The sequence below is a fragment of the Papio anubis genome, chromosome 2 (genome assembly GCF_008728515.1).
Source record: "Papio anubis isolate 15944 chromosome 2, Panubis1.0, whole genome shotgun sequence".
NCBI lineage: Eukaryota > Metazoa > Chordata > Mammalia > Primates > Cercopithecidae > Papio > Papio anubis.
The window spans coordinates 92,532,000-92,550,708 of record NC_044977.1 but is presented as its reverse complement, the minus strand read 5'-3'; the positions used below and the strand labels follow the sequence as shown (position 1 = coordinate 92,550,708).

Sequence of the window (18,709 nt, the reverse complement as noted above, 5' to 3'; positions counted from 1 at the left end):
TACCCAGCCCAAGAGAACTTGCTAAAATGGAACATACTAAATTGGCTGAGTACTAAAGCAACTGGCTATATCAGAGAACCTCATTCTTGGTGACCCAAACTTACCTTTAATTATCAGATATACGACCATGCAATACTGATGTTATTGTTTTAAGAAAATCAGATGTGATTAAAACAGTGAGATTATCCTTTTTTTAACCTATTAAACTAGCAATATTAATGAAAAAACATTGTTTGAGACAGGGTCTCACCCCATTACCCAGGATAGAATGTAGTGGCATGATCATAGCTCACTGTAACCTCAAACTCCTGGGCTCAAGTAAGCCTCCTGCCTTAGCCTGCTGAGTAGCTGCGACTACAGACACCACCATGGCCAGATAAATTTTTTTAGCTTTTTTTCTTTTTTTTTTTTTTAAGAGATGGGTCTTGCTATGTTGGCCAGGATGGTCCTTTTTTTTTTCTCCCTCCTTGGGAGCTACTTAACCAGGCTTGTTTTGAACTCCTGATCTCAAGTGATCCTCCCACCTCAGCCTCCCAAGGTGCTGGGATTACAAGCGTGAGTCACCATGCCCAATCATGTTTCTTTTATCCTTTTTCTTCTTGTTCTTCACAGAGACCTCTTCTTCTACCACTACTACTTTTTCTTCTTTCCTATCTTCTTCAATTTTAATTTTACTCTTGGCCTTTTTTGCTTTCTTTTCAGTAACTTCATTTTCTTTACCTGTTCTACTTGAGTTTTTAAAATTTTTTTACTTTTTGTACAAATGGGTCTTGAAACTCCTGGCCTCAAGCAATCCTCCCATCCTTGGTATCCAAAGTGCTGGGATTACAGGTGTAAGCCACTGAACCTGGCCCTATTTTGTGTTTTTTTTAGAACAGATTGGAAGTGTGAACCCACCAGAGAATCCATTCTTTTAAAAAATCATTTTAGGCCAGGCGCGGTGGCTCACGCCTGTAATCCCTGCACTTTGGGAGGCCGAGGTGGGCGGATCACGAGGTCAGGAGATCGAGACCATCCTGGCTAACACAGTGAAACCCCGTCTCTACTAAAACACAAAAAATTAGCCGGGCGCGGTGGCGGGCGCCTGTAGTCCCAGCTACTTGGGAGGCTGAGGCAGGAGAATGGCGCGGACCCGGGAGGCGGAGCTTGCAGTGAGCCGAGATCCCGCCACTGCACTCCAGCCTGGGCGACAGAGTGAAGACTCCGCCTCAAAAAAAAAAAAAAAAAAAAAAAAAAAATCATTTTAATATTTTCTGATTAAAAGGGAACTGTGGGCCAGGTGTGGTGGCTCACACATGTAATCTCAGCACTTTGGGAGGCAGAGGCAGGAGGATCACTTGAGGCCAGGAGTTAAAAGACCAGCCTAGACAACATAGTGAGATCTCGTCTCTACAGAAAAAAAAAAAAAAAAAGCAAAAAATTAGCCGGGTCCATGTGGTGGTGAGTGCCTGTAGTCCTATCTACTTGGTAGGCTAAGGCGGGAGGATCACTGGAGCCTGGGAGGTCGAGGCTACAGGAAGCAGTGATCACACCACTGCACTCCAGCCTGTGTGACAGAGTGAGACCTTGTGTCGAAAAAATAAATAAAATGAAGTAAAGGGGAACTACCCCTTTTTGAAGTACAGTGTGCTTTTAAAAAGCATTTCTGCATGTCTGGTAATAAAAGGCAGACAGAAATATAACAAGCAAATGGGTCAGATACTGCCTTTTAACAGCAAATGGTTTGTTACCCCCATGTCTCTGTAACTTAGCAAGTAAGAGGGAAAGGAAAATAAGTAAGCTTGAGTTTATTCAAGAAGAAATCTGAGGGCCAGGCACGGTGGCTCATAGCTGTAATCCTAGAACTATGGGAGGCCAAGATGGGCAGATCGCTTGAGCTCAGGAGTTCGAGACCAGCCTGGGCAACATGGTGAAACCCTGTCTCTACAAAAAAAAATACCAAAAAAATCAGCCGGGTGTGGTGGCACACGCCTGTGGTCCCAGATACCCATAAGGCTGAAGTTGGGAGGATCACCTGAAACCAGGTCAAGGCTGCAACAAGCCATGATGCCAAACCACACTCCAGAGCCTGGGCAAGGGACTGAGACTCCCACCTCAAGTAAAAAAGAAAAGAAAAAGAAAAAATCTGAACATAGAATTAACAATGAACATAGCCAATCATTACGATAAATACTTCTAAATTCATGAAAAAAGTAGCTGGGCACGGTGGCTCACACCTGTAACCCCAGCATTTTGGGAAGTCAAGGCAGGTAGATCACTAGAGGTCAGGAGCTTGAGACTGGCTGGGCTAATGTGGTGAAATTCCATTAGCAGGCTGTGGTGGTGCATGCCTGTAGTCTCAGATACTCGGGAGGCTAAAGCAGGAGAAGTGCTTGAACCCAGGAGACAGAGGTTGCAGCGAGCCAAGATCGTGCCACTTCACTCCGGCCTGGGCAACAGAGTTAGACTCGGTCTCAAAAAATAAAAAATAAAAATAAATAAATTCATGAGGCCAGGCGCAGTGGCTCACGTCTGTAACCCTAGTACTTTGGGAGGCCCAGGCAGGTGGATCGTCTGAGGTCAGGTGTTCAAGACCATCCTGGCTACTAAAAATACAAAACTTAGCCAGGCATGGTGGCAGGTGCCTATAATTTCAGCTACTCGGGAGGCTGATACAGAAGAATCGCTTGAACCCAGGAGATGGAGGCTGCAGTAAGCCAAGACTGTGCCACTTCACTCCGGCCTGGGCAAAAGAGCGAAACTCCATCTCAAAAATAATAACAACACTACTAACAATAAATTTGGCCGGGTACGCTGGCTCACGCCTGTAATCCCAGCACTTTGGGAGGCCGAGGTGGGCAGATCGCTTGAGGTTAGGCATTCAAGACCAACCTGGCCAACATGACAAAACTGCGTCTCTACAAAAAATACAAAAATTAGCTGGGTGTGGCAGCGTGTGCCTGTAGTCCCAGCTATTCGGGAGGGTGAGACAGGAGAACCACTTGAACCCAGGAGACCGAGGTTGCAGTGAGCTGAGATCACGCCATTGCACTCCAGCCTGGGCAACAGAGTGACACTCTGTCTCAAAAAAAAATTAAATAAAACTATTTCATTAATGAGGCCAGAACACATTTCCCTAGGGAAATAATATATAAAATCAAATTAATGTTCCTATCCTTAAACACCTAACTTTATGATCCTTAGTATTCTGAGTTCCAGAAACAAAGGACAATTAGGGGCAAGAGGTATAGAAGAGCAGAGACAAACGTGAGAATTGCCTTTCCTGGACCTCAGGAAGCATTTTATAATAGGTAAAAATAGTTTTACAATGCCCCACTTCCTTTCTGTGCCATTTTCCAAGTCATTAGTGGCATTATGCTCCCCTAAGTCACACTACTATAGCACCTGACTGCAGCATAAATTGAACATACATTTGCCAGTAGAGAAAGAGAAACAAGAAATGAAGTACAGTCTCTGACTTCAAGGGATTCTCAGTCCAGTGGCAAGATATATTTAATTTTAGGCCAAGTGCGGTGGCTCACGCCTGTAATCCCAGCACTTTGGGAGGCTGAGGCTGGTGGATCACTTGAGGTCAGGAGTTAGAGACGAGCCTGGCCAACATGGTGAAACCCTGTCTACTAAAAACACTAAAATTAGCTGGGCATGGTGGCACAAGCCTGTAATCCCACCTACTCAGGAGGCTGAGGCAGGAGAATGGCTTGAACCTGGGAAGTAGAGGTTGCAGTGAGCAGAGATTGTGCCACTGCACTCCAGACTGGGCAACAGAGAGACTCCATCTCAAAAAATAATAATAATTTAAAAACAATATGGAAATCCAAAAGAATAGACACATATACACATACACACACACACACACACACACACGCACACACAATTAGCATTAGTAAACAAGTTCAGCAGGGCGCAGTGGCTCATGCCCATAATCCCAGCACTTTGGGAAGCTGGGGCGGGCGGGATCACCTGAGGTCGGGAGTTCGAGACCAGCCTGACTAGGATGGAGAAACCCCATCTCTATTAAAAATACAAAATTAGCCAGGCATGGTGGCACATGCCTGTAATTCCAGCTACTCGGGAGGCTGAGGCAGGAGAATCGCTTGAACCCAGGAGGCGGAGGTTGCAGAGAGCTGAGATCGTGCCATTGCACTCCAGTCTGGGCGACAAGAGTGAAACTCCATCTCAAAAAAAAAGAAGAAAAAAAAGTTCAGCAAGGCCACAGAATACCAGATCTATAAAAATGTTATATTTCTATATTACCAGCAATCAACAACACAAAATGAAATAAGAAAATAATTCCATTTTCAATAGCATCAAAACAACGAAATACTCAGGAATAAATTTAAAATAAAAAACTTGTACACTAAAAACTACAAAATATATTTTATATATACACACACACAGGTTTTTTTTTTGGGTTTTTTTTTTTTTTTTTTTTTTGAGACAGAGGCTCGCGCTCTGTTGCCCAAGCTGGACTGCAATGGCAGGATCACAGATCAACTTCCTGGGCTCAAGGGATCCTCCCACCTCATCCTCACCCTGATGAGTAGCTAGGACTACAGGCGCAAGCTACCACACCCAGCTTGTGTGTGTGTGTGTGTGTGTGTGTGTGTATGTGTTTAGAGATGGGGTCTCACTATACCACACCCAGCTTGTGTGTGTGTGTGTGTGTGTGTGTGTGTGTGTGTGTGTGTTTAGAGATGGGGTCTCACTATGTCAGCCAGACTGGTCTCAAACTCCTGGGCTCAAGCAATCCTCTCACCTCAGCCTCCCAAAGGGCTGGGATTACAGGTGTAAGCCACCACCACACTCAGCCTACAAAATATTCTTGAAATAAATTAAAGACATAAACAAATGGAAAGGCATCCCACGTTCATGAAGTGGAAGATCTAACATTGTTAAGATGGCAACACTCTCTAAATTGATCTACAGATTCAAGGCATTCCCTATCAAAATTCCAACTGCCTTTTCTGCAAAAGTTGCCAAGTTGATCCTAAAGCTCAAACGGAAATGCCAAGGATCCAGAATAGCCAAAACAATCTTTATAAGAACAAAATTAGAAAACTCACACTTCCTAATTTCAAAACATATTACAAAAGTACATTAATCAAGACAGCATATTTATGCAGATAGTAGTACCACAGGGTGAAAATAAAAGAAAGAAAGCATGGTGGTACTGGCATAGACATACACCAATGGAATAGAATTGAAAGTCCAGGCCGGGCACGGTGGCTCACACCTGTAATCCCAATACTTTGGGAGGCCGAGGCGGGTGGATCACTTGAGGTCAGGAGTTCAAGACCAGTCTGGCCAAAATAGTGAAACCCTGTCTCTACTAAAAATAACAAAAATTAGCTGGGTGTGGTGGCACACACCTCCCAGCCACTCGGGAGGCTGAGACAGGAGAATTGCTTGAACCTGGAAGGCAGAGGTTGCAGTGAATCGAGACGACGCCACTGCACTCCAGCCTGGGCAATGGAGCAAGTCCCTGTCTCAAAAAAGAAAGTCCAGAAATAAGCCCATACCTTTATGGTCAATTGACTTAAAACATGGATGCTAAGATAATACACAATTCAATGAAAAAAGAAAAGTCTTTTCAATAACTGGTTCAAGGACAACTAGATATCCACACACCAAAAAGAAAAAGAAAATGATTTTGGGCCGGGTGCAGTGGTTCACGTCTGTAATCCCAGCACTTTGGGAGGCTAAGGCGAGTGAATCACCTGAGGTCAGGAGTTCGAGACCAGCCTGGCCAACATGGTGAAACCTCAGTCTCTACAAAAAATACAAAAATTAGCTGGGCGTGGTGGTGGATGCCTGTAATTCCAGCTACTCAGGAGGCTGAGGCAGGAGAATCACTTGAACCTGGGAGGTGGAGGTTGCAGTGAGCCAAGATCACGTCATTGCACTTCAGCCTGGGCAACAGAGCGAAATTCCATCTCAAAAGAAGAAAAAGAAAAAGATTTTGGACTCCTACCTCACACATCATGTATAAAAATTAACTTGAAATTGATTTTTTGGCCGGGCGCGGTGGCTCAAGCCTGTAATCCCAGCACTTCGGGAGGCCGAGACGGGCGGATCACGAGGTCAGGAGATTGAGACCATCCTGGTTAACACAGTGAAACCCCATCTCTACTAAAAATACAAAAACTTAGCCGGGCGAGGTGGCAGTCGCCTGTAGTCCCAGCTACTCAGGAGGCTGAGGCAGGAGAATGGCGTAAACCCGGGAGGCAGAGCTTGCAGTGAGCTGAGATCCGGCCACTGCACTCCAGCCTGGGTGACAGAGCAAGACTCCGTCTCACAAAAAAAAAAAAAAAAAAAAAAAGAAATTGATTTTTTAAAAAAACTAAATATAACAGCTAAAACTGTAAAATTCTTTAAAGAAACAAATTACAACTACATTCCCAGCATTTTGCAAGGCAAGGGAAGTGGATCACTTGAGTCCAGGAGTTTGAGATCAGCCTGGACAACATAGTAAGACCACATCTCGGCCGGGCACGTGGCTCACGCCTGTAATCCTAGCACTTTGGGAGGCCAAGGTGGGCAGATCACAAGGTCAAGAAATTGAGACCATTCTGGCTAACATGGTGAAACCCCGTCTCTACTAAAAACACACAAAAAAATTAGCCGGGCATGGTGGCGGGCCCCTGTAGTCCCAGCTACTCGGGAGGCTGAGGCAGGAGAATGGCATGAACCCGGGAGGTGGAGCTTACAGTGAGCAGAGATCAGGCCACTGCACTCCAGCCCGGGCAACAGAGCGAGACTCTGTCTTAAAAAAAAAAAATAAATTACATCTCTACAAAAAATAAACCAAAATTTGCCAAGCATCATGGTGCACGCCTGGAGTCCTACCTACTCAGGAGGCTGAGGTGGGAGGATAGCTTGAGTCTGAGAGGTGGAGGCTGCAGTAAGCAAAGATCGTGTCACTGCACTCCAGCCTGGAAAACAGAGAGAGACCCTGTCTCAGAAAGAAGAAAGTACGAACGAATGAAAGCACGAACAAAAGAACAAACGAAAGAAAGAGAGAGAGAAATGTTTATCACCTTAAATTAGACAACAGCTTCTTAGATGTGACACCTATAGCACAGGAAACCAAGAAAAAACTAGATAAACTGGACTTCATCAAAATTTAAAACTTTTGTGTTTCAAAAGATACTATCAGCCAGGCATGGTGGCTCACACCTGTAATCCCAGCACTTTGGGAGGCCAAGCAAGAGGAATGCTTCAGTCCAGGAGTTCAAGACTAGCCTGGGCAACATAAGGAGACCCCCATCTCTAATTAAAATTGTTTTTTTAATTATCCAAGTGTGGTGGCACACATCTACAATGCCAGCTACCCAGGAGGCTGAAGTGGGAGAATCACCTAAGCCCTGGAGGTCAAGGCTGCAATGAATCATGATCACACCACTGCACTCCAGCCTGAGTGACAGAGCAAGATCTTTCTCAAAAAACAAAAAAAAAAAGCAAAAAATAATTTTCGGGTTTTAATTTTTTTTTTTTTTAAATAGAGACAGGGTCTCACCATATTGCCCCACGCTGGTCTTGAATTGCTGGGCTCAAGCGATCCACCTTCCTCGGACTCCCAAAGTGCTAGGATTACAGGCGTGAGCCACCACGTCTGGTGATAAATAATTTTTTAAAAGGTTAAACACAATTAACATACACAAAGCAATTCGCCTTCTAGGTATTTACACAAAAATAAATGTCCATACAAAAACATATCTGAATCTTCACAGAGCATTATTCATAATAGCTAAAAAAATGCAACCCAAATGTTCATCAATGGATGAATGGACAAACAAAATGCAGTATATCCATGCAACGTAATATTATTCAGCCATAAAAATGAATGAAATGATACATGCTACAACATGGATGAACCTAAAAGCATTATGCTAAATGAAAGAAGCCAACACAAAAAGGCCATTTATTGTATGATTCCATTTATATGGAATGTCCAGAATAGAGACAGGAAAATGATTAGTGGTTGCCAGAGGCTGGGTGAATGAAGGTAATGGAAGAGACTGCTAATGGGTATGAGGTTTCTTTTGGGGGTAATGAAAATGTTCTGGACTTAGATAATGGTGGTAGTTGCACAATATTGTGAATACACCAAAAACCACTGAATTCTATGATTTTGTTTTGTTTTGTTTTGTTTTGACAAGGTCTTGCTCTGTGGCCCAGGCTAGAGTGCACGATCATGGCTCACTGCAACCTCAAATTCTTGGGCTCAAGTGAATGATCCTCCCACCTCAGCCTCCCAAGAGTCTGGCACTACAGGTGTGCACTGCCATGCCTGGTTAATTTTTTTTTTTATTTTTTTATTTTTAGTACAGACAGGGTTGCCATGCTATGTTGCTCATGCTGATCTCAAACTCCTGGGCTCAAGCAATCCTCCCACCTCAGCCTCCCAAAGTGCTGGGATTACAGGCATGAGCTACCACACCTACCCCAAATTGTATGCTTTAAAATGGTGAGTTTTATGATATGTGAATTACTTGTCAACTTTTTTAGATGTGGAATGACATATGCCCAAAGATATATATTGGGGAAAACACCAAAGAAGAGTAGGGTAGAAAGTGGCCATGAATGACCTTCTAAACGTGAAACTTGAGCTGATATGTAGAGAAGTAAGCCTGTAAATCTGCCTTATTCCCCACTTTCTCTGCTCCCAATCCTTCCTAAACTCAGAAATCACTTGTCACCCAAAGCAACACACTCACTGTCCAAATTCAAATTATTTCAATAAAAATATGTTCTTCCCATAAGAAAATGACTGAGAGCTCTCCAGAGTCCTACTAGTGGATTTCTATTCCTATAAGAGAAAGTGGCCTAACCCAAATTAATTATATGCTGAGCATCCCAAATCCAAAAATCTCAAACCTGTGCGGGGTATAGTGGCTCAAGCATGTAATCCCTAGCACGTTAGGAGGCTAAGGTGAAAAGATCGCTTGAACCTAGGAGTTTGAGACCAGCCTAGGCAACATGGTGAAATGCTGTCTCTATAAAAATACAAAAATTAGCTGGGCATGGTGGCACATGCCTATAGTCCCAGCTACTCAAGAGGCTGAGGCAGGAGGATCACCTGAGCCCAGAAGCTCAAGGCTGAAGTGAGCTCTGATTGTGCCACTCTACTCTGACAACAGAGCGAGACCCTGTCTCAAAACACAAATACACAAAAATCCAAAATCTGAAATGCTCCAAAATCTAAAACTTTTTGATGTCAAAGGAAATGCTCACTAGAGGATTTTGGAATATTTGTATATTACAGACATTCCAAAATCCAAAAAATCCAAAATATGAACAATTCTGGTCTCATATATCAAATAATGGATACTCAACCTGTATCTGACAAAGAATTTCAAGGCTGGAGCTGGGTGCGATAGCTCAGGCCCATAATCCCAGCACTTTGGGAGGCCAAGGTGGGCAGATCACTTCAGGTCAGGAGTTCGAGACCAGCCTGGTCAACATGGCAAAACCCCATCTCTACCAAAAATACAAAAATTATCTGGGGTCTAGTGGTGCACACCTGTACTCCCAATTACTTGGGAGGCCGAGGCGGGAGGATCACTTGAATCTGGGAAGCGGAGGTTGTAGTGAGCCGAGATCACACCACTGCACTCCAGCCTAAGCGACAGAGCGAGACTCCATCTCAAAAAGAAGAAGAAAAAAAAGATCTATAACTAAATTTGTTGTAAGTTTGTCTTCTGACAATAGTAAAAGGCTTAGAAAGCACATTTCACGAGAGGTAGCTGGGGGAAAAGCTACTAGCGTGGAAAAGAAAAAAGTGGGACAAAATAACTGTCATTGAATAGGTGCAAAGTTGAGATTAGAGCTACCAGGAATAACTGTAGACAGAAAAATTAGGACCACTGAAGAGAAACTGCAGGGAGGCAGATCTACAATCATTATCAGGAAAATATTTCTAAAATGACAAATCTGCAAACTTGGAATTGCTAGCAACCAGCTGTGAAGTCCTTATCTTGGGAAATACCTGCATAGAGAACCGAGGAATCACCTATTATGTGAAACACTTGTCTAGATTATCTCTAAATCTCTTCCATGATTCTACGAGGAGGAAGAAGTCCAGAAAAAGAATTGTTCTTGCTCTCAATACTGCTAAAAGTATTTTTTTAAAAAAGCTAAATACCAGGAACTTCTTTAATTAAAAGGAACAATCCCATCAAGAAGACAAAGGTTGATTTGTTAGTCAAGATAATGAGACCGCTTTCCTTAGGATCAAGTATAGCACTGGCAGTGAGAATAGGTCATTTGGTCAGGCACAGTGGCTCATACCTATAATCCCAGAACTTTGGGAAGCCGAGGTAGGAGGATTGCTTGAGGCCAGGAATTCAAGACCAGCCTGAGCAACATAGCAAGACTCTGTCCCTTAAAAAAGAAATAAATAAAAAATAAATCATCAATTCTAGATACAATCACTCACTTTCTGTTTGGCCAAAGGTAAATGACTTCATCTCTCTACCTGAGCTGAAAAACAGTAATTTAAAATACCAATATTATAGGAGTATAATTTAAATTAGTTAAAAACTGCAAAATGCTTTGGAAATTTACTTTATATGACAATTAAGACTGTATTTTTTACTTCATACATATACTAGAGTTGAAAAAATCAGCATGTGTTATTCATTAAATCAGCCAAATTTCTCACTGTCAGAGAAAGAAGTTAAGCAAGGAAGAGAATACTAGAATGAACTCTGTGGTGCTGGATTAGCATCAGAAATATCAGTATAAACTCATGTTTATATTTATATACAGAGAGAAGTAAACGAAGATATGTATGGGTCGGTATACATACATATTATTTCCTAACTATCCCCTGAGAGGGCCTAGAAGTAGTGATACCCTAGCAGTGATGAGTACATCAAGCTCATTTAGAAATCAGATATTGGCCGGGCGCGGTGGCGGGCGCCTGTAGTCCCAGCTACTCGGAGGCTGAGGCGGGAGAATGGCGTGAACCTGGGAGGTGGAGCTTGCAGTGAGCCGAGATTGCGCCACTGCACTCCAGCCTGGGCGACAGAGCGAGACTCCGTCTCAAAAAAAAAAAAAAAAAAAGAAACCAGATACTGGTTTCTAAATACTTTTCTCCAACAGAAGGAACCAGGACACCTTGGAGAAAAGGCTGATTTTAGGGTCAGGGCAGAGAAAGTATAAGATGAGACTGGAGCATCTTACAGCGCCAGAAAGTACAAAAGTGCTAACAGACAAACGTAGGGAAGGGTATTTCAAAAGAACATGGTGTCAATGTTAAAATGGCCAAAGCTGGAACAACTTGAGCAACAAAATATAATACTGGATTATAAGCAAATAAAAAAAATTCATGGGTCCATATTGATATAAATGATTTAATAAATAAATGGGGGAGGCATAAATCTTCTTTACAAAAGGACTCCAAATCATAAAAGTAGAAAAAATTAGAAAAATAGAAAACCAACAGAACAATATAATCAGTGCTGCCACAGGTAAGATTCACTAATGAATGCTAAAATAAGTAGAGGAAATTTTTAAGGAGAAATAAGATCTCTGTATAACCTCACAGTTATCTTCCCCAAAATATTAACTAATTACTTTGGGAATTTTAACATGCCCACAAATTCTTCCACACTCCTCCCTTCAGGGGTTGGAGCTTAATTCCCTTCCCCTGGAGTATGGATATGACTTGGTGACTCATTTCTAGGTTCTATCAAGTAAAATTAAAAAACAGAAAAATAGTCACTTTACAGTACAGAACATCACTTTAATCAAGTTACCAAAGTTAACAAGGCACAGTGGCTCATGCCTGCAATCCTAGCATTTTCGCAGGATGAGGCGGGTGGACTGCTTGAGGACAGGAGTTCAAGACCAGCCTGGGCCACGTGGCAAAACCCCGCCTTTACTAAAAATACAAAAATTAGTCAGGCATGGTGGCACGTGCCTGTAGTCCCAGCTACTCTGGAGGTTAAGGCACAATAATCACTTGAATTGGGTAGGCAGAGGTTGCCGTGAGCCAAGATCATGCCACTGCACTCTAGCCTGGGCAACAGAGCAAGACCTTGCCTCAAAAAAAAAAAAAAAAAGGTAATCAGTAATGAGTCATGTTGATATCAGGTATCCCCAGATATGATATGACAAGAAGGGTAAACCATGTCTATGGTATTCTTCCCCAAAATGCATAACCTCAGGCTAATCATGAGAAAACACCAGAAAACCCAAAATAAGAACCATTCTACAAATACATGACCACTCATCTTTAAAGATGTCAAGGAAAGATAGGGAAGGAGAGACTAAGAAACTGTCACCTATTGGAAGAAACTAAAAAAAAATTACATCTAAATGCAAATGTGGTATCCTGGATTGGATCCTGTAACCAGGAATGGGACATCACTGGAAAACACAGGAAAACCAGAGGAAAGTCTGTAGTTTGGTCAATAATATTCCACTAATGCTAATTTCTTAATTTTGATAAGGGTATCAGGTTATACAAAATGTTAACACTAAGAGAAGTGGAATGAATATAGAATGTATATAGAAAGTCTGTACCACCTTTACAACTCTTCTGTAAATCTAAAATTATTTAAACTGAGTTTTAAACTATTTTCCATATAAAAAGAAGGAAGGGAAGTTATAAATAAACATTTTTTTTTTTGAGACAGAGTCTCGCTGTCGCCCAGGTTGGAGTGCAATGGTGCAGTCTCGGCTCACTGCAACCTCTGCCTCCCGGGTTCAAGGGATTCTCCTGCCTCAGCCTCCAGAGTAGCTGGGATTACAGGCGCCCGCCACCACGCCCAGCTAATTTTTTATTTTTAGTAGAGACGGGGTTTCACCATGTTGGCCAGGCTGGTCTCGAACTCCTGACCTCTTGCTCCGCCCACCTCAGCCTCCCAAAGTACTGGGATTACAGACATGAGCCACGGCGCCCAGCATAAATAAATTTTTAAAAGATATTTAAGTATATACAAACTAATAAAATGTTTACAGTAAGATTAGCTTTTTTCTTTTTTTGAGATGGAGTTTCACTCTTGTCGCCCAGGCTACAGTGCAGTGGCACAATCTTGGCTCCCTGCAACCTGTGCCTCCCAGATTCAAGCGATTCTCTTGTCTTGGCCTCTCAAGTAGCTGGGATTACAGGTGCCTGCCACCATTCCAGCTAATTTTTGTATTTTAGTAGAGACAGGGTTTCACCATGTTGGCCAGGCTGGTCTTGAGCTCCTGACCTCAAGTGATCCCCCTGCCTCGGCCTCCCAAAGTGCTGGGATTACAGGCATGAGCCATCATGCCCAAGCCAAGAAGATTAACTTTTTTTAACCTATAAAGAATCACAACAGCTGGTTGCAGAGGCCAGCACCTGTAATCCCAGCTACTCAGGAGGCTGAGGCAGGAGAACTGCTTGAACCCGGGAGGTGGAGGTTGCGGTGAGCTGAGATCGCACCACTGCACTCAAGCCTGGGCAATACAGCTAGACTCAGTCTCAAAAAAAAAAAAAAAAAAGAGTAAGAATCACAAAAGTTAGCCAAGTGTGATGGCGCACATCCACAGTCTGAACCACTGGGGAGGCTGAGGCAGGAGGATCACTTGAGGCCAGAAGTTCAAGGCTGCAGTGAGCTATGATCTCCCCACTGCGCTGACAGAACAAGACTTCATCTCTAAAAAAAAAAAAAAAAAGAAGAAGAAGAAGAAAGAATCACAAAAGTAATTGTGTTGACTTTCAAGCTTAAAATGTTAATGACATCCAAAATAGTTTACCATAAGGTCTGGATTGAAAGACTGGCCTAGGAGCTCTAAAATGGTAGATGAGTATGATGAATATGATCCCCTATGTATATCAGTGTGCTTTATTACCCCATTTTTGCAGGGGTGAGCAGGTCTGGCTCTTTCAGCAAGGCTGAAGTGCAGTGGCACAATCACAGCACTGGAGCCTTGAACTCCTGGGCTCAAGTGATCCTCCCAACCCAGCCTCCAGAGTAGCTGGGACTACAGACACATGCCACCACACCTAGCTAAGTTGTTGTTTTTGTTATTTTGCTGTACACTAAAATTATCTGGTGACTTTTTTTTTTTTTTTTTTTTGAATGGAGACAGGGTCTCACTATGTTATTCAGGCTAGTGTCAAACTTCTGGCCTCAAGCAATCCTCTACCTCAGGCTCCCAAAGTGCTGGAATTACAGGCATGAGCCACCGAGCCCTACCATCCCCCTTCTTAACCTTAACCTTAACTGTCCTCAACCCACTCACTCCTAGCAGTAAGTCTACAATAACCTGGTTCTAAAAGTGCTGCTTAGAAAGACAAAGTGAAATCAGTGAAATTTACTTGGTTTCCTTTTCAAATTGACTATACAAATGAACTGCCAAGATGCCTTCCAGTGGGTCAAAATGTTCCTCTCAGATTTTCTCACATCTTAAGGAAATCTAAAAGCTACATAGCGACTACTCATGCTTAATCTTAAAAAAAAAAAAAAAGCAAAGTGATTCCAAAAATTTTAACTGTCAAAAGCAAAAGTTTACAGAGCCAAAGGATTGATCACCACATTCAGAAACAAGATTAGGAAAGAACAAGATACTGTGAGATCAGGAAGAACCTACTCTCTGACTAAAGCTAAGCTGCCTATATATAAGAATATCCAGGTGCTTCCTTCACTGTCAGGAAACAATGGAGAATGATTTTTAAATAGGTAATATAAATGTATTTGTAAATTTGAAAATTTTAACAAAGGGATGCTGGAATGACAAATACTTGAAGAGACAACTTTAAAAACAAGTGGGACAGAGTAGGAAAACGTGTTAAGACACTCTCCAACACTGTGTGTCTTTACATTGGGGAAAGGGAGACTCACTAGACTTTTGTTCCTTGATTAAAACACCCATAAGGCCAGGCATGATGGCTCACGCCTGTAATCCCAACACTCTGGGAGGCCCAGGCAGATGGATCATCTGAGGGCAGGAGTTCAAGACCAGCCTGGCCAACAAGGTGACACCCCATCTCTACTAAAATTTTAAAAATTAGCCAGGTGCGGTGGCTCACGCCTGTAATCTCAGTACTTCGGGAGGCCAAGGCAGGTGGAACACAAGGTCAGGAAATCGAGACCACTCTAACACAGTAAAACCCTGTCTCTACTAAAAATACAAAAAATTAGCCAGGTGTAGTGGCACGTGCCTGTAGTTCCAGCTACTCAGGAGGCTGAGGCAGGAGAATCACTTGAACCCAGGAGGCAGAGGTTGCAGTGAGCCGAGATCGCGCCACTGCACTCCAGTCTGGGCAACTGAGTGAGACCCCATCTCAAAAAAAAAAAAAATATATATATATATATATATACACACAAACACACACACACAAATTAGCCAGGCGTGGTGGTGGATACCTATAATCCCAGCTATTCAGGAGGCTGAGGCAGAAGAATCGCTTGAAACTGGGAGGCAGAGGTTGCAGTGAGCCAAGATCATGCTACCGCACTCCAGCCTGGATGACACAGCGAGACTCCATCTCAGAAAATAAAATAGAATAAAATAAAAATAAATGGCCGGGCATGGTGGCTTGCACCTGTAACCCCAGCATTTTGGGAGGCCAAAGCAGGCGGATCACTTGAGGTCAGGAGTTTGAGACCAGTCTGGCCAACATGGCAAAACTCCGTCTCTACTAAAAATACAAAAATCAGCCGGGTGTGGTGGCACATGCCTGTAATTCCAGCTACTCATGAGGCTGTGGCAGGAGAACTGCTTGAACTCAGGAGGTGGAGACTGCAGTGAGCCGAGATCCTGCCACTGTCCAGCCTGGACAACAGAGCAAGACCCTGTCTCAAAAATAGGTAATTAAATAAATAAAATTAAAATTTAAAAAATACCCACTAAGAATATCTAGTGCCTTTCCAATTCTATAATCAACTACCTTTTTATTACTGATTAGGCAGCCCAGAACAATGGAGGTGTCCTGGTCAGTGGATAATTAAATCCAATTGTGCACATGGCACTTAATGCTTCCAACATACATTAACCAGTATCTGGTTTATCAGTCTCTGGTGAGTTTGTTATTTTGCATGAATAAATTCCAAGCACTTGAATCATCCCAATGTAAACCAAAATTCTGAAGTTTCTGAACTACTATGTGGGGGTTGGAGAGACCTTGGTTTGGTTGGATACTACTTTCGCCACTTAACTATCTGTGTGACCCCTTATTCCCATCAGTCTCAATCTCCTCATCTGTTAATAAATACAGCTAGTGACTGGGAGATGGCAAGTGCTCAAAAAGTGACAGCTTTATTATTTTGAAGCTAAATTTGAAAGGAAGTGTATAACTGAGGTGAAAACATTTCATTTGAAAAGAACTAGTACAGATCAGCAAACTACGTCAATTTAAAAGACACAGTTTGAAGAGAGATGTCCCAATCTATGGAGTTGAGAAAAGTAAAGTTTAAAAGTTGCAAGTAAAGTACACACTGCACAGTACAGACGGGAGTCTCCTGCTTAGCAACTCTAATGTTGTCTACCAAACACCCAGCTTGTAATAGAGCATGACAACTGTTCACTCTAAATCCATGTGCTCAGCTTGGATTCAGGATTGATTTATAAAAATAGCTGCTGGTGGTGCTCTTTGAATCTCTTTGCGCTGATGACTGGGCAGTGTTACCCTACAGGCCTAGAGCAGCTGTATTCCCTCACCACACCCATTTCTCTGCCTACCCAGCCAAGCTGACGGCACCCTGCCCCCGCCCCCCATCTCTACAACATACTATTCTCCCTCCTCCTGGGCTGAGTGAGCAAATTACAAGCACAAATATCCCCTGATGCAATGCCACAACCATCCCTGGGAAAGAGCAAAGGCAGTTGCCAAAAGCACAGCAGCAGGGAAATGGGCGGGAGACGCGCGCGCACGCACACGCGCGCACACACACAAACACACACACACACACAGAGCAAGAAACGCTGCAATACTATGCAGCCAAGGAGAGAGAATTGAGAGGCCCTGGGGAGCAATGCTGTAACAGGACCAGAGAAGGCAAAGGAGAAAAGGGGGTTTCCAGTAGAAAGCTGGGTAACACTAACCTTCCCGAGAAGCACGTATTTCATCCGAGTTTGGGTTCTAAAGCACAAACCTATAAGGTAATCAATCACTGCCTCCTCCCCAAAACAGCAAATGAATTTAATTTACTCGTTCCTGGAAGTAAGCAAAACTCTCACAACTCTTCCACAGGACAATTTCACCAAAGGGATCTCACACCGGCAGAGAACTTGTTCCATGGGCTAAATCACAATCTCTGTTCTGGGTAATGTTTCCAACTGCCCCTCCTAGTCCCTGTACCCTCCCCACCCCCACCCTAATGCGACCCCTTCGCACTCCCACTGCCAGACACACGCTTTAGTCCCCACACAGTGCTGGGGCCTTTGCATGCGGGAAGAGCCCCGCCTAGGGCCCGGTTCTCCAGACCACCCCTCAGCCCCACCCATAACCCCTAACTGGACACACTAAGGCTGAATTCAGCCTCACATCAACTGACCCCCATAAAGCCTCAGAAAACGACCTCTGAGTTCTCCTACACCCCCGAACCCCACCCAAGGTCCCAGACTGTGGCCGACCCTCGCTCCGCGGCTCAGCCCCATCCCAAGTCCGAGGCAAGTCGCTCGGCCCCACCGCCCCGACCCTCAAAACTGGACCTCTCAGCCCTCCTCAATCCAAGAACCCCCCCAGATCGCGCCTCAAAGACTCCGAAGGTCACGGCCGCCGGCCCCCCGCCTGGCCCCCTCCCTCGGACGCCCCCGCGTCTCGCAGGCCGGCGGCCACCGCCCTTCCACGCCTCGGGCGGGCCCCGTGGGGTACCGGGCTGCCGCGGGACAAGGCGCGGGCAGCCCCAGGACAGTGAGGAGGCCGCCCCTCCATGGGACCCGGCCTGCGGCTGCACCTACCCGCCGCCGCCGAGACGGAGCCAGAGCAGGAGGGAGCCAGGAGAGCGCCGGGAAGAGCCGTGGAGGAGCTGGGAGACGTCGGGAGGAGCCGGGAGCCAGCGGGCGAGCCGGAGGGGCGGGGCGCAGGGAGGCGGCCGCTTCCTCGTCGCCCTCTTGAGGGCGGGCGCAAGGGAGCGACGCCGCCACCGCCTACCGGGCGGGCGCCGCCGCTCCGGCCAATAAGCGTGGCGAGGGGGAGGGCGGAGGGCTATGGCGGACCAATGGGTGCTGGCCTTGCTGCCACGCTCTCTCTGCAGAGCTGCGCGAGCCGCGGGCCGTTGTGGGGGAGCTTCTTGCCTGCGGCTTGCGAATGCCGAAGCTGACGGCAGGCCGATCGATTGCCTCCGCTGTTCTATGATGGCCGTCGCTGTCTCTCAGAGTCTGGGCCCCTGGAGCGGAGAGAGTGCGAGAGTGGGCGCGCACGCGGGCCAGGCCACCAGAGGGTGGGGCCTGTGGGCTCTGTGATGTAACCTGGGAGGGGCGCGGGGCGGAGCCTAGGTCGCGGGCCAGCTGAGCTCTGCAAGGAACTTTTAGTGAAGCGGGAGGACGCCACAGGTCCTCTGCGGGGCTCCGCTTCCTGGAGCCGCATGTGGCTAGTGAACTCTGAAACGTGGCTGGCCCAAGTTGAGATGTGCTGTAAGTGTATGTACAGTACACACACACCAGATTTCCTAGACTTAGTACCAAAAAATATATATATATATTTTTAAATGGTTACAAGTGGGATAATTAATTATAACAAAATTGATGACAGTTGGGATATATTTGGTTAAATAAGAAATATTGA

General features: G+C 44.7%; 1 protein-coding gene across 2 annotated transcripts in view; it reads right to left on the bottom strand.

The window, feature by feature from the left end:
• Positions 1 to 18,494, bottom strand: part of MAP4 (microtubule associated protein 4) — a 231,005-nt gene extending 212,511 nt beyond the window's left edge. For both annotated transcript variants that reach the window (XM_009200880.4, XM_003894494.5), the window contains exon 1: positions 17,884 to 18,494. The gene's annotated coding sequence lies outside the window, so the exon portion shown is untranslated. The remainder of the gene's footprint in view (positions 1 to 17,883) is intronic.
• Between the last annotated feature and the right edge of the window lie 215 nt (positions 18,495 to 18,709).